The 16,695-nt window shown below is 46.2% G+C and overlaps 1 long non-coding RNA gene across 1 annotated transcript in view; it reads left to right on the top strand.

The window, feature by feature from the left end:
* Positions 1–16,695, top strand: part of LOC132247668 (uncharacterized) — a 63,423-nt gene that overhangs the window by 3,506 nt on the left and 43,222 nt on the right. Inside the window, exon 2 of the long non-coding RNA XR_009458942.1 lies at positions 5,642–6,442. This is a non-coding gene — a long non-coding RNA (uncharacterized LOC132247668). The remainder of the gene's footprint in view (positions 1–5,641; positions 6,443–16,695) is intronic.

Raw genomic sequence — 16,695 nt, 5'->3', positions numbered from 1 at the left:
AGAGGTTCAATACTGAGTACTTGAAAACTTTTGCTAAAAGTGATCATCACCAGCAGTGCCTCAGTGAAAAACTCTCCAACCTCCTTGATGGTCTTGACACCACTGGTCACTGGGAGAGCTGTAAAAAAGGCATCCATGAAATATGAAAAAGAATCTCTAGGCTTCTCCACAATGAAACATCAGGATTGGTTCCATGAGAATGATAGGGAAAGTCAAGCTCTCATTAACAGAAAAAGTAAAGCTTTCAAAGTTTGGAAGAATATCAACTTCAGACAGAAGCAAGACACTTATTGCCTCATTAAAACCAAGGCCCAGAAGAAAATTTGAGAGCAGAAGAACAAGTAGTGGAGGACAAAGCAAGAGATCCAAAAAATTGCTGACAGCCACAATGTGCAGTTTATTCAGCACAACTAAAGCTATCTATGGATACCAAGGATACAAGAAGCCATCCCTTCGAAGTCTGGTGATGGAACAACAGTCTTGAAGGACAGCTCTACCATCAATGCATGGTGGAAGGAACACTTTCAATAGCTTCTGGACCAAGATTCTAATGCTGAAAAATAATACTACCAAAACCATTCATTCCACAATATCCCATTAAGATTCATGTGGTTTGGGTGGAATACCAGCTGAAATGTATATGCATGGTAGACAAAAGCTCTCTCACCAACTACATGCTATTGTTTTGAGAATCTGGAAACATTAACAGATTCTCAGTCACTTGAGAGATGCCAGAATAATCACCATGACCAAGAAAGGAGATAGATTGGATTGCAGCAATTACCATGACATTGCACTGCTGTCTATATGTGGGAAGATCCTTGCCCTCAATTTCCTCAACAAATTCACTCCCCTGGCTGACATTCTACTTGAGTCCCAATGTGGTTTCAGACCACTCAGAGGTACAACAGATGTGATCTTTTTTGCTAGACAGCTGCAGGAGAAGTGCTACAAGCAATACTGAGGTCATTACATGGCCTTCATTGACCTCAATAAAGCTTCTGTTTCAATCAGCAGAGAGATGGAAGATGCTGATGAGATTTGGATGCCCACCAAAATTTGTTACCATTACTAGACTTCATGATGATGTAACAGCAACTGTCTTAAGCAATGACTCAGAAATGGACTCCTTCACCACTAGAACTGTAGTCAAGCAAGGATGTGTAATTTCTCCAACACTTTTTTCCATCTATATCACAGTTATTTCACATCTCATTGTTGATAGACTTCCATCTGGAGTCAGACTTCAGTAGCACGTGGATGGGAATCTCTTTAATGTCAACCGGTTTTGTTCCAAATCTAAGATAAAGAACACCTCCATAACTGATTTTCAGTGTGCTGATGTTTGTGTTGAATGTGCCAACTCGGTTGAAGAGCTCCAGATCACTCTCAACTGCTTCTGTGGAGTGTATGAAATGCTTGGACTCACTGTCAACTTCATGAAAACCAAGATACTTTGCGAACCTCTCCCAAATATACCGGCTTCTCCTTTATATATTACAAATAGAGGGCAATCCTTGGAGACTGTTGAGCATTTCCCCTACTTGTATAGTCATCCATCCCAAAAAGTAAACACAAATGATGATGTTCAATGCTGAATAAAATCTGCCAGACTACCTTTGGATGTTTCTGATTGTGACAGAGCACCTTTGGTGCCTGCCACTTTAAGGGCTTAGACCTAGCAGCAGAACAGTCTGCAGGTGGCTGCACTCCCCAGTCAGGTATCACATGGCTGGCAGGGGGATTCCTGATTAGGAAGGAGGGCTCAGTTGCTGGCAATAAGAGCAGGCCTGAGCAGGGGAGTCGGCAGTTTGCTGCTAGCAGCCAAGGGGAGAACATCACCTGGCTGGAGCTGCTGCTCACATAAAACGGAGGGTCAGGGAAGGAACTATTCAGATGGCAGGAGGTTCCTGATGCTGGGGCATAACCTAACCCTGCTAGGGTTGGATAGTGTGGTGGGGCTGCCTGTGGTGGGGTGGTCCCCAGGAAATGCCATACCAGTTGCTTCCCTAGTGAAAGGTGAGTATGGGGTGCCTTATAGCCTTAGCCCCCACAACCTGGTAGGTAACTCAGTTGTAGGGACAGGTATGTAGGGCCAGGCATTCCTAAGTTGTAGAGCCAGGTACACCTAAGAAGAGGTACCTGAGCCCCATGGGGTGCAAGAGACCCTAGTGGTCCCAGTGAGAGGGGGCAGGAGAGTGTGCAGAGGACCACACAGAGTAGGGTGTGCAGTGGTGGCCTGAAAGGCTGTGCATGAGGGGGTGTAGAGTAGGGTCTGCTAAGGCGGTCCTGAAGGGCTGCACTGGAGGTGTGCAGAGTAGGGTTGCAGGGGTGACCTGAAAGGCTACGCATGGGCTGGCCCCACGGGTGTGAACTTAAATAGGAGGCCCTAGTGAGAGGGCATAAGTGGAAGGCCCCAGTATGAAGGCGCAAGTTGAAACCTCAGGGAGGGAGCTGAATGGCCAAGGTAAGTTTACAGATGCCTGAGGCTTCAGTTGCAGCAGAGGCCAAGTGGTACGGCTCAGCAAGGGGGCCAGGGGTAGTGAACAATGGGTAGTTTGGACCAGTGGAGCCTACCATTTTGTGTGCCATCTGTAAGGCATGGGACATGGTATAGGGAATGTCAGAGCCATGTATAACGTCCTAGGCATCAGGGCATTAAATGGGCAGCCTTATGCATTCAACATCTAGTTTAATACAACAAGTCATGGCAGACGAGGCAAGGCAGACTGCCCTAGACAGGTGGGCAGGCCGATGTTGAGACCTGGCCCTGAGCTGGCCCCCTGTCACACTGACATTGTTTCTTTAATGATCATGGTATTGGGACTCAAACCAAACTTCTTATCTACCAGGGTGTTGTCATCCCTACCCCTGTTGTATAAGTATGAAACCTGACCAACATATTGAAAACACTTTAAAACCTTGGACTGTTACCATCAGCAGTGTCTTCAGAATATCCTCCATATCAACTGGAAGGAAAGAAGAACGAAAGCCAGCATTCTGGCTCAAGTAAACTCCATCAGTATTGAAACCATGTTTAGACAGCACCAGCTCTGTTGTACAAGACATGTCATAAACATGTCAACCAGCTCCAAAACCATGTCCTATACTCCCAACTAGTCAATGATCACACCCTTCTCCACACATTGAGAGGCTGGGGCCTGGTGGTAGGGGGCAGTGGGTCAGGAGTGAGGGGCACCAGTGGAAATGGGGGGGCTGTGGGTTGGGAGTAAGGGGCACTGGCAGGGATGGGGGGATGCGGGTCAGGAGTGAAGGGCACCAGCAGGGTCAGAGGGCTGTGGCTTGAGAGTGAGGGGCACTGGCATATCAGGATTTCTCAGCACCACAGAGCAGCGAGGGGAACAGTCACAGCTGGATGCATGTCTGGATGAGCTAAGGGGGCAGAGGGAGCTCTGATTTTCCATGTTAAAAAAACATAAAATCAAATGCCAAAATACATAGGTATTTAGAATTTATTTTATTATAATGACTGAGGCACTGGTAGGCTCTTGAATTGCTTTAAAATTGTAAATATTTCAATGAAACATTTTATTCAGCTGATATAGGGGTGTGTGAAGCAGGCCATATTTGATTTGGGTTCAGATTCAGCCCGCTTTGGGGCACAGTGATTTGATTAGTTGATTTGAATCGCTGTCCCAATTCAATTTGGCTGAATCTGAAGATTTGATGCTGATTCGGAGAATCAGCGATTTGGCCATAGACACAACTTTAAATGTTTTTTCTACCTACCTCAAGGTACCAGGCGCAGCTCATGAATGCTGTGGTGCTAGGGCAGATGGAGCATCCCACAAGAGCAGGGAGGGGCTGCATGCTCAGCAGCAGACTCGGAAGTGAACCAGATGTATTTCCAGTCCACTACTAAGCAAGCAGGGGACACCCCCCCCCCCCCCCCCCACAATGGCCCTCTGGCTCAGTGATCGGCTACAGGGGGACCTCAGGTGCCCCCCCAGACCCAGGAGGTACCAGTCACTAAGCTGGGGGGTGGGTCCCCTGCACGCTCTGTGGAAGACCCAGAAGTGGACCAGAAGTGCTTCTGGTCCACTTCCGGGTCCATCACCGAGCGAGCTGGGGACCCCCCCCACACATGTCTGTGGGACACTCTATCTGCCCCACTGTCTCAGTACTCACAAGCTACCTGGTACTTTGAGGTATGTAGAAAAAACATTTAAAGCTATGTCCATGTCCAAATCATCGAATTTATCCAAATCTCTCCGAATTGATTCAGAGGGTTCTGATTCTGATACAGAGAGATTAAAGGGTCTCTTGATTTGATTTGGCTGCCTAATTGGGCCAAATCTCCGCCAAATTGAATCAGCGACCGAAGCTTTGCACAGCCCTAATATATATAAAAAAGTGGTATTTCATTTTAATCATGGAAAAATATAGATTTTAGGGTTTTTAATCAGAGATCTGGGATTCTTAATCAGAGAATTTGTGATTTGTTTTTTTTTTTGTTTTTTTTTTAAGCAGAGAAAACCAGGATCCCTGGTAATTAGAAACTAGTGTTAAGTATCTGTGCCAGGGGCAGAATTAAGGTTATAAGCACACAATGCTAAACTTGTCATCTCCAAACATCTTATATTCTCTTAACTTAGGCTTTGTACAGCATGTTTAAAAACCTTGTCATATTTTCCACCGATTGTTCTTGCATTTGTCACATCCAAGAAATTTGCTGTGAGAAGTAAAGTTCAAGTCAAGACTTATAGATGATAAGGTATAAGAAGTCTTCCTCAGGCAATTGAAAAATATTAATAAAATGTGTCACCCAAGGACCCAGCAAGTGTGTGTGTGGTTTTTGTTTGTTTGTTTGTTTGTTTTCATTAAAAAGGCCGGGGGGGGGGGGAGAGGGGTAGAGAGAGAGACAATCCAGGTGATACAGAAAGGGGGAAAACAAGGAAAATGGCATTTATCTTTGTAGTCTTTTTTTTTTTCCTCCAGATTTCTATTACCTCTTAAATTTAGTGGCAAAATAAAGGTCAAAATCAGTCATACTCTAAACTGTTTCTGCCACCACCAATTTTTCATGATGACCTGAATATAATCCTATTTTGGGCATGTTGTTGGGGAGGAGCACGTGGCATTACTCAAGGAGAAGTACTAGTTCTGGGGCACAAGGCAAGACCTGTTCCTAGCTAATGTTAACAATGATTATCAATAATAAATAGTTATAATTATACAGAGTCTAGCTTTGCTTCCCTTGCCTGATCTGAGTCCTTGGTAGTAAAATCAGGGAGTGAGTGAGGTTCTAGTGACTTTGAGTAACCGCAGCAGTTAGCACCATACTAATTACTGTTAATAACTACAAGAATTAATTGAAAGCAATAGAACAGGCGTAGCAATGCTGTTCTCCAAAGGTACTTAGTAACTGGACACCTAGGATCACTCATTCACCACATGCTGACTGATTCTGTTCTCAGCTGTAGTTTTTCTGGCCTAAAGTATTCTGGAACAGATCCAATATCAGAGCAGATCAAATCCAAATCAGAACAGAACTAAACCCATTTATAACCAGCTCAGGGGTTTGCGCTGTATTTGTTATTAGTATTTTTAATACATTTTGCCTTGTTTGTTTGCCATTTCCCCATTTTCCCCTTTCTCTGACTCCCTTAATCTCTTGTAGGTCTTGGTGATGATACTATAAACTTTGGTACAACAGAGAAGTGTAACACTTGGTGCTCCAATCAAAACAGTGCCTCCCAGTGCTCGCTATACAGATGCTGGCAGCGACGTGGTACCACAAGAAGACGCTGTGAATTACATAAGGGCCCCTGCTGCCAAGAACAAGCATACGGCCTCTTTGGCTCTGCCAGTGATGAAATTCTCAGCTGTCAGCTGCTGCAATTCACAGGTACAGATCTCAACCAGTTACAAAGCAGGACCCCACTGGCTTTGGCCCTATTCCCTGGCCTTTCTCCACAGTGTAAGGAACAATGCAAATATCAAAGCAGTGAGGTAATGGGCAGAGGTAACACATCAGCTCAGTCAAGGCTGACATCACCACCTCTGTCTGCATTTGTTCTTCAAATGGGTCAGGTACCTAGTGGCTGTAAATCAGCATTCAGTGCTGCTGAAGTGGCCTACACCAGCTGAAGATCTAACCCTTAATCCCTATATGCAAGAAGAATTTAGTTCCTTATGTGTGGCCTCAGCCCTTGTATCTCATCACTGAGATTAACGTTAAGGAAATCCTTTGGTAAGAAGTGAACTACCTCTTTTGCCACCAGCTGCTGAGAGAGATCTGGGCAATTGCCTGCAGATATGACGAGCCTTATAAGTACGGGAGAGACCTTTTTGCTAAGACTTACTCCATCTTGACCAGAAAAAGACAATTAACAATGCCAGCCCCACTCCTACACACTTTCCTGTCAACACCCTCCACCTACGACTCATGTGACAGATGCCACTCACTCTGCCTCTGAGAGTAAGTACTTTGATAATAACCCGTGCCTGGGTTTCCAGGAGCTCTTTCCCACTCACTGGCTGATTTCTTCCTTCCTTTAAGTAAATTTTCACTTTTGAGGAGGGTGTTAATGTAGCTCACTCTCTGTGTTATGAATATCAAGCAATGCACGTTTCACAAACTCTGTTTAAATATAGACTTTTGCTTTATCAAGAGACCCCGTAGTTGCATTCTACTCACAGCAAAAGCTATGCCATATGCCCAGTATTCATGGCTGCTTCCAAAGACTGTTTTGTAGTCATTGTTTTGCATTTATTTGAATACTTTAATTCAGCTACAAAATGAATGTTTTCCAGAGATAAAAGGTGGTGGGCCATAACCTTCAGTGCTGCTGTCCTTTACACCAGCTGAGAATTTAGCCATCTATAAGAAGCTGAATTCCTGACTATTTTGTATCCACGTTTGATTTCTCCTAGAGCAATGAGCCATTTGAATTTCAAGGGTGCTGGATTAAGAGTCTAGAAATACTGTGTTTTATTCCCAGTTATGCTGTGTGACTTTTTTGGGGGAGTGTATTGCTTCCATCCATCTCTCCTACAGTCCTTTTTAGGTTGTAAACTCTTTGAGGGGTAGGAGTTATTTTTTCCTCTGAACAATGTACTTGTGGGTGCCTACTCTGATGCATGTTTTCCGTTTTTTAAACTAAAAGATTAAAATGCAATTGTGCCAGTGCCCAGGCAAGGTTCAATTAAATGCCATAGTCATTCTTTCCTCAGGTTAAGTACTGAATTATTAAGCCTTTTTCTGCTTATAGTTAGCTAATATATGTCACACCTAAGTAATGTCCAATTCACAGAAGGGAGTGAAACCGAAGATTAAGTGCAGTTTCTTCCCCATGATATGTAAGTAACTATTTGTTGCACTCGAGCATGAGTTACTGCACCTTCAGGGGAAAGGTAATGGAAAAAAGAGTGCTAATTAAAGCTGGTCAGAAATTTTCCAGTGGAACATTTTTCTGCCAGAAAATGCTGAGTCATTGAAATGGAAGCATTGTACGGGAACATGTTGATTTTCACTAAGTTTCCATCTGAATGCAGGTAGGGTTCTCATCAAAAAACAACTTGGTTTCGTGACAATTCACCTGCATGGCAGACTGACTGAAGTGTCTGCTGCTGGGCCTGCTGTACTGGAATAACCCAGTATGGGAACTCTTCCAGGTTCCTGAATGGGGAGGGAAGAGTCTGAAAGTCCTAGGGGCTGTCTTGTTCCTTTGCTACAGAGCTGAAGCCTAGAAGTTGCAGCAGCTCAGGCTGCTCTGTGGAATTGTGCTTCAAAATGAAATGTTTCAATTACATTAAAATCAAGTTATTTGGAGTCTTCCTGCCACTGGAAATTTTTAACTTTCTACTTTTTGTTCGGAAGTGGAACAAATTTATTTTCAGCGCTCCAGTGGAAGGGGAATGCGGATTTTGACCAGCTTGGGTGCTAACCAGGTTTGTTGTGACTACAGTCCTGCATGCTTAGCTTTCTTATGACCTTCCATTATCAAGCAGGGCATCTCAGTTACAGAAGAGAACAGGTTCTTTCAAAATGATGCGCACACATATTCTGCCTCCCATGCTAGAATTGGAGTCACAATAAATCTGTGTTTTCAGCTCAGAGGTTCTCTTCAAGCTTTATAAACAAGTGTCCCTTTAATTGCATTTGAAATGCAACTGTCTCTGGGATGACTGTAGCAAGGTGATCTGAATGGCCTACAGAATTATCAGACAAAGTTCTGGATCCCACCTTTGGGGATGTACAGAGCTTTGTGACTCAGGCTCCAGCTGCAATGCTGTGATCATTGTATACACTAAGGATGTAAATACTGTTTAAATAATTACCCATGTAAACTCCTCTAGGCTAAGTACAGACGGTCAAAAAACCCAAGGCTGAATCGACTCAGTCTTTGCAGGTTAGTCTAAACTGCACAGATTAAATTGAAACAGAAGTGAACAGACATTTATCTTTCATTCAGGAAATGCAGCCACATGCCCACAGTGGCTCAAGCCAGTAGCTGGGTAGGGGTACGAGAGCATGGTTCTCTGGCTGTATTTACTTCCTCCTCCTGCTGTCCCAGAGATTTCTGGGATTTGCAGCAGCAGGGCTCTGCAGGGTTGCTCATAATTTCTTCTTCTTGCTTCCAGGTGCCTCTGGGATTTGTAGTCCACAGTTATAGCCAGCAGTAAATTTGAGCAGGGGAAGGGGTGTTCAACTTCCCTCCCTGGCCCCAGTCGCCAGCTGTGGTTTGCCTTGGGGGAGGCAGTCCCCACACTGCAGACTGGGCTGTATCCAGAGCTGGGCTTTCCCCACTGCCTTTGTCAGCCAGCCCTCACTGCTCCAGCTAGGGAGCAGAGGGGTGAGGCCAACCCTTTTCTGCTGGAGCAGACAGCACAGCCCAGCCCAGGGCTGGAAAGCCTGCTGGAGGATGGTGATTTACCTTGAACCAGGAAGGGGTCTGGGACAGAAGTTTCATAAACTGATTTGACCCAAATCAGTTAAGTCTGATACTACATTCAACTAGGTTTATCTTTGTGGCAAAGTGGGCTCCCCACCTAGCCACAGTGCTAGGTTCTCCACTTGCCTTTGGGCACGCCACCTACCTGACTCATCTGCTATGCCTTGTTGGTAATTAATATGATGATAATTAAGGTGGGAGGCTGCCCATTTTATGCCCCAGTGCCAGGGGGCACTATCTGTGGCAGCAAGGGTTGATCTTGTAGGGCAGGAGCAGCTAACCTGTAGCACAGATGCCACAAGTGGCACAGGCACCATCTTTATGTGGCATGCAGCAGACTGGGGAAGGGAGAAATCAGCACAGTCGCAGATAGGGCAGCAAGTGGTAAGCAGAGCAACAGATTGGGCAGGGAGTGCAGGGCAGGGAGCAAAAAGCAGAACAGAAGATAAGGTAAGAGAAAGGGACAGGAGTGGCACATGGGGAGGGTATGGGGATAATTTGTGGCACACCTGCCAAAAAAAAGGTTTGCCTCACTGCTGTAGGGTGTACCTTTTTCTCTGGTTCATTCCTGAGCCAGTTACCCAGTTTGGTGTTTGGAGTCACAGTGCTTCCACGTGTGCTGCTGCCTGCCTTTTATGATCAGTTAATGTATCACGTTTCTTCATGGAAGACTCCTTTGCCTGAGAGAGCGAACGGAGCTCTTGATAAATGCAGTAGAGTGAGTAGAGTGGCCTCAGAATAAGGCAGTTTGTGAGGGTCAGCTCTGTAGCCCTTGCAAAGCTGAGTGCTTGTGAACCAGTTAGAGGTTATATACAGCCCTAGCAAACAGCTGTGCAGGACCACTGATGTGCTCCAGTTGACTGGAGGAATGGTGCCCTTTAAATAAAGTGACCATATTACTTTTAAGGAAATCCAGGACACTGCCCTCTCCCCTGCCCCAAGTCAGTTGTGCCTGCCCGGCTGCCTGCCATCTCCCCACAGACTGTGCCCCTGCACTCCTGCAATTCAGGGACTTCTGATTTAATTTTCATGAATCGGCTGGGGCACTCCTTACACACTCCTTACCCACCAGGAAGCACAGGGACAAGGGTGGCACTTACCATACCATATACATGGTGGTGGCATCACTGATCTAGGCTCTCAGGCACTGGCTAGTAGCAGCAGCCTCATGGCCACCCCTCCTGCCAAGCTGACTGTAGTGGAGCACCCCCTCCTGCTGCAGCTGCTTCCTGGTCCAGACCCACACCATGTCTGCTGGAAACAGAGGTAAAGAAGTTCAATGGTAGCAGGGTGGCGCACTTAAAAAGATCTCAGGGCATCACATTTGACTTGTCCAAAGTTAAATAATAGAATAGTGGCAGAGGTGGAAATAATACCCAGCTTTCCTCAGGCCCAGTCCCATGGTAACCAACAGAAAACTGCTCAGACTTTTCTGCACATTGTTAAGGAAGCATCTAAAAAATGCTTATAAAATACCACCTTCAATGCCCAGTTCCTGACTGCCATATTTTCTAGGTTTCATTTTCCATCTCTTAGTCTCATTCCCCAATTTTGTTTCTTAACATAAAATCACAAACACGTCAGGAAAGGGCCTATAATTTTTGCATAAATGCTTGCCCAGTGCCTAGACCGAAAGGGACCTGGCTGGAGTCTGTACCTGCTACAGTAATAAGAGGAAGAAAAGGATCTTAGTTTACTCAGAGTTTAGAAAACCACAAAGCAAAGCATGCCTCCTGAAACATTTGTTTGCTAAAATTTTTTCCCTTAGTCCTTCTCCTGTCTCCTTCAATGTAAGCTGCCTTTAGTTGTACAGCATATGTCCCCTAGGTAACTTGTAACGCAAGCCACATGGGCCATAATTGCATTTATTATAGAACAGATGAAAACACGCTACAAGTGTCATTAGCATGGCCTAGTGTGTCATTAGCATGGCCTAGTGTCTGGGACTCAGACATGAGCTCTATTCCTGCTGCTGGTATTAGCCTGCAGGGGAACTTGGATGAATTCAATACTTCATTCAAGCTTGTAACTCTTTTGCCAGGTGGTGCTGGCAGTGAAAAGAGACAGTTCCAGTTACCTAGGGGCTTTTTTTAAATGAAGAAACTTAACTGCTACCTGCTCGAGTCCCTATCTAAGAAACTAGGTTATCTAACCTAGATGTCCTTGAAAAGCAACACGTACCCATCTGGCTTCAAATAGTCGTTCCTGAGTGGTTCGGGATCAGTTGCTCTTATCCCATCTCTGTTCTCCCTTGGGCACTCTCACTGATCATATGTCACCTCCCCAGGGAAGCCCCTACTTGCCCGCCACATCTAGATGTTCTGTTCAAGAGTGGGAGGTTCCCTCAAAGCTGGGACTTGCTCAGAGGTATTATCAGTGGATGTTCCTGGGACTCCACCTTCCCTACACCCCTTCCATGCACCAACCAGCTGGATATGACCAGGTGTTAGCCTGAACACTTCAGGTGTTGGGCCTAGTGGTAAGACCCCAATCTGGGCCCGAAGTGTGACGGCCTGAGTGTGGTGCCTGATTTGCAAGCTGCTTACTGCATGAGGGTCCCTTGTTTCTGGGCCTGTCAACAAGGGCCTGTGTTACGCCCATCAGTCTTGTCCCTGACTTGGGACCATGGGGCCTACTGGTCACTGGGCAACCTAATCAGCTTTCAGAGTCCTTGCCTGGAGTTCCTGAGGGCCCTGGTCCCTCAGCCCCAGGACTGAAGCGTGCGGCCATTTTCCGGCCTCAGGGGCAATGAAAACGTAGAAGGAAGAAAGAAATCAAAGTGTCAGGGAGGTACTGATCCACCTCCCTACTCATGTGTCCCATGTGTGATGCTGCAGTCCATCCCTCAGCGTCCTTCCCAGTCCTGGTGCCGAGCTGAGCACCGCTTTGTTGTGGGGCAGACCCCTCTTTGGGACTCCATCCTGGGTCCCACCATAGAGGTGACTCCAGACGCAACCACCTCCCTGCTTTTGCTTTGTGGCATTCTCCCTGCCTCCAGGTTTTATTGGAGCTGGAGGGTGCATTCTGATGATGTCACTGCCTCGTGCCAGCTCCAGCTGCACAGACAAGCAGCTGACGAACTGCATGGGTGGTTTGCTCAGCTGTGGCCAGTTCCCAGTTGCTGCGCCAGCTGTGGGTAAGTATTTCCCCATTATGGGGCTTTTGGGGGTGTTCACCTGGGAGTGCGGGGTTTCCCCACTGTGATTCCAGCCCTGGAGAAGGTGTCTCCACAACTTTTCTTTCACTGCCTTGGGACACAATACTTTCCCCAGGGCAAGTGGGGGTTTAACACACGGATGACTTTATCTGGGACAAAAAAGAGCAGGTAATAAAGTTGGGAAAGCCAGAAATTAGTATGACAACAATGCTGTGTAAAATTTCCTGCATTGCCACCGGTCTGCCATGGTAATAGGTTTCACCCTCACTCTCCTCTCCCAGGCACAGGTGGAGAAGGATGTAATTATGTTTTACTCCAACTTTGTTGTCTAGAGTAAGGAGAGTCAAAAATTCAGCCAGTCATGTCTCCAATTTCTTATTCTTGAGGATCATTGTAAATAATATTACTGCAGAGAGTTGGGTAGAATATTTTTCCAATCAGTTTACTTCTTCCATGGAGCAAATAAATAGTAATCAAGAGGGTAATATACCTGTTATTGATACAACTAAATATCAAGGTAACAAGATCAAATAGAATATCTCCTCAAAGTACAGTGGAAGAATACAGGCAGTCCTCAGGCTTATGATGCAATTGGTTCCAGAAAACCGCGTCTTAAGTCGAAACATCATAACTCAGAACCAATTTTCCCACAAGAACAATGTTATAAAATGGGGATTGGTTCCTTTATGATGCTCAAAACAGCTGCCTCCAGCTGGTAAGTCTGTTGTGGTGGGGGGGAGGGGGGAAGGAAGGGGCGTGGAGGTGAGATTAAAGCCTCCACAGTGAGGGAGGGATTGGGGCTCGGGTTGAGACAGGGACTTGGGCAAAAGCTGCCCAGCCTGGGGGGAGGAAGGGGGAACAGGGAGGAAGTGGGGTGGCTCCCGCCACTTTGTACTACCGGCCCAGGAGTGGCTCGTTCAGCAGCTCTCGGCTCCCGCCACCGGTCCAGGAGGGCAGGGGGGTGTGTGTGCCCCCAGATCTGCGTGGGGCAGGCAGGGCTGCACTGGGCTGTGTTCTGGGTGGGCAGTGGAAGGCGCTGGGAGTGGGGGCTATGCCCTTCTGCCATTTGCCAGGCAGGGAGCCCAGGGTGGAGCTGCTGCGCTGCCTCTGGACAAGTGATGCACAGCAGCAGGAGCTGCCCCAGCCTCCCTGCATCTCCCGGATGAGCAGCGGCTTTGTCCCATGCCGCCTGTCCACCCTGCCCCAGCTTGGCAAGTGGCAGGAGGGCATGGGGGGTATGTGCCCTGGAATAGGGCAGGGCGGGGTGGGTGGCAGTGTTGCAGCCACCCTAAAATTCACTGTAGCCCTCCCCATAGCCCCTGCTGCCCACCCAGAATGCAGCCTGGTGCAGCCCTGGCCCCACACAGCCTGCACCAATCTGGGGGCACATGCCCCCCCCCATGCCCTCCCACCACTCACCCAGGCAGGATGGGATGGGGGGGGCGGCACGGGACAAAGCTGCTGCTCATCTGGGAGGCAGAGGCAGACTGGGGTGGCTCTCACTGCTGTGCGCCACTTGCCCGGAGGCAGCGCAATGGCACCGCCCTGCCCTGGCTGGGTGAGCAGCAAGAGGGCATAGCCCCTGCTCCCAGCACCTTCCACTGCTCACCTGGAGTACACCCAGTGCAGCCCTGGCCTCACCCGCCCCGCACATACACTACCCCCCCATGCCCTCTTGCACTGGTGGCAGGTGCAGCAGTGAGAACCACCAGATGAGGCGCTCCCAGACAGGTGGCACGCAGTGGCAGGAGCCACCCCACCCCAGCCCCTCTCCGCTTTTTCCCCACCCCTTGGCAGGGCAGCTTTTGCCCCAGCCTCAGCCCCAATCCATCCCTCTCTGCGGGGGCATTGATTGGCACCCCCACGCCCCTTCCCTTCCCTCCCCTCTCTCCCGCTTCCCTCCCCTCTCCCTACCACCACAAGGAACTTACCAGCCCAAGGCAGCTGTGTCAAGTGTTATAAAATCGAAACTGGGATTGGAACCTCGAAACAGGGTGTAAATTTATAAAGGTCGAACGTGCTGTTCAATGGAATTCAAAACATTGTAATTCGAGGGCTGTCTTTAAATCCCCAGGCCCAGATGGAATACTGGTAGAAGCGTATATTGATAATATCAAATGGTGGACTTGGTTTAACTCTATAATTGAGCTGGGCCAAATCCCAGATTCCTGTACAGGGAGTATCATTGTACCTATTTGCAAGAAACGTCTAAAAGATAAGACAGAATCGTATCACCCCATAAGTTTAATAGACGCCTCAGCTAAAATCTTTGGGTGCCACTTGTTAGGCCATCTCATAGCAAGGGTAAAATGAGAAAACATATTATATGAACATCAAACTGGATTTAGGGATGGATATTCCAGTATTGATAACATATGCATCCTTCAGTTTTTGAGACATAAATATACACAAATGCACAAAACAGCACTGTATGCTGCATTTCTTGATCTGTCAAGAGTTTTTAACAGTATAGATAGAAGTAAACTTTGGGAGAAATGGTTACATTATGGGATTGACCCTTCTCTTTTGCATCTGCTGATAGAATAACATAAAGATACATGGGCCCAAGTTAGGTGGGACCTGAGGGGCGAACTTACATAGAAATTTCAGACACAAAAAGGGGTAGACAGGATATATTTTGGCCCCCTTGGTATTTAACCTTTATATGAATGACGATATTGGAAACATGCAGGATGTTCATTTTCATCTCCCAAAATTACTAGCAACCCCGATCCCTGTTTTAATGTACACAGATGTTGGATTACAGAGAGCAATTACCACTTTTGAGCATCTTTGTGGAAAAAATAATTTAAAGATAAATTAAGATAAATCCAAAATAATGTTTTGGGGAAGCCGTTTGATGAAATACCCATGGAACATGGTGGGAATCAAACTCAAAGTTGTTAAAACCTATAGGTACTTGGGTGTGATGTTAACAGTTTTTCCATCATGGAAACATCACATTCAGTCAGTTAAAACTAAGGCAGCCCAATTGGTAGTGACTATCAAGAATTTTATAAGACCACAGCAGGATGATTAGCCCAAGCTCCCATATCAGCATATAAAGCCAAAGGCACATCTTAGCTCCTGTATGGTGCTGAAGTATGTGGCTATGCCACCAGTAATGATGTAGACATACCTCAGAATAAGTTTCTCAGGGCTCTTCCGGGTCTTCCTCCTTCAACACTTTCTTGAGATTAGAGACAGGATTAGATTCCATTTCAACTAATATTAGAATGGTGGGATTCTGGTTTAAAATCCTGCCTCCTCTACCATCTCGCTTGCTCAAATTGTGCTATACAGAAGACATAAATAATCCCCCTTCTCTTCAATGTCCCTGGCTAACTTTTCTTTTTTGCACTTTTGCATTTTCTGGGATGGAATATTATGACAAAGACAATGGACTCTTCTCCCCCATAGAAAAGGTCTGGGTTTTCCAGAGGATTTAAGATATTGCTAGGCAGAATGATTTTGCAGTGGCCAGGGCTACTTGAATCATCCTTCTATATATTCTTTGGAAATTAGGTTGAGGGGGAGAAAGGTACTTACAGCTGGATCTCAACAATAAATGGTGAACCTCTTTGACTAGACTCAGGACTAAACAGCTGCCCACAGCTGTTTTGGCTGTATGTAGACTTTCCATTCCAAGGGCTAAAAGATGTTGCCCAGCCTGTCTAGGAGCTTTGGAAAACACTTCATTATGTCTTAGAATATCCTGTATATAACAACATAAGCAGAAAGTATTTATCACCATTCTTGCAGAAATTGACATACTTCTCAAATATAGAGAAATTAATATGGCTTCTCCAGCAAACAGATCCATATTTAGTAAACTGTCTTGCAATTTTTGCTTACAAGGCTGAAGCGATCAGAGCTAAACATCCTTTACTGTTGATATGACTGATAAACTTTATCATTATATTTGTTTTTTACTGTCTTAATTGTGGACCTATGCACAACATTTTTATAGATTCATGATCTGATTTATCACCATATTTGTACTTGGTTATGCTAATTCTAGGAGTAGGAATAATGCTTTTATAATGGGCTATTTTATTACTATATTTGCATTTCTGTTATTTTTGTTTAAATTTATATTATGGTTGTATGTCTGTTATGTTGTTTTTGGGAGCATGGCTTTCAGTCAGAATCCTTAATAAATTGAAATTGAGGGTCAACCTGCTCCAGGGACTGGTATACCTCTCTCAGTTCAATTGATTACAGCCATAGAGCAGGTAAGGAGACCTTCCCTCAGCCAAGCTGTGACAGTGCATTCAGCTCATCCAATCTCAGCAGAGCTCAAAGCCTCAAAGCAATGTTAACCTATTCTGAAGCCTCAGAGATGCCTCTGTCTGTCACCGATAGAAATCCTAGAATTTGTCAGAGTCCTCAATACAGTGGAGCCAAGCCTGAGAAAAAGCCCAGGCTTCCCTCATCTGCCTTAGTCTGCAGTCCTGTCAGGGCAAATTCCTTGCTCTGGGTACAGCTGGTCAAGTTTCCTTGTTCTTTATCCTCCAGCAGTGAAATGGGGTTGATTACACCCTTCCACCCTCCAAATTCAAAACTGTATTTTAACCAAAATGCCCCCAGCACTGGCATGCAAATGAGGCCTGGCCTGCT

The sequence above is a fragment of the Alligator mississippiensis genome, chromosome 1 (genome assembly GCF_030867095.1).
Source record: "Alligator mississippiensis isolate rAllMis1 chromosome 1, rAllMis1, whole genome shotgun sequence".
NCBI classification, from domain to species: domain Eukaryota; kingdom Metazoa; phylum Chordata; order Crocodylia; family Alligatoridae; genus Alligator; species Alligator mississippiensis.
Note: the sequence above shows the minus strand (reverse complement) of the source record. Positions and strands in the feature narration are given on the sequence as shown.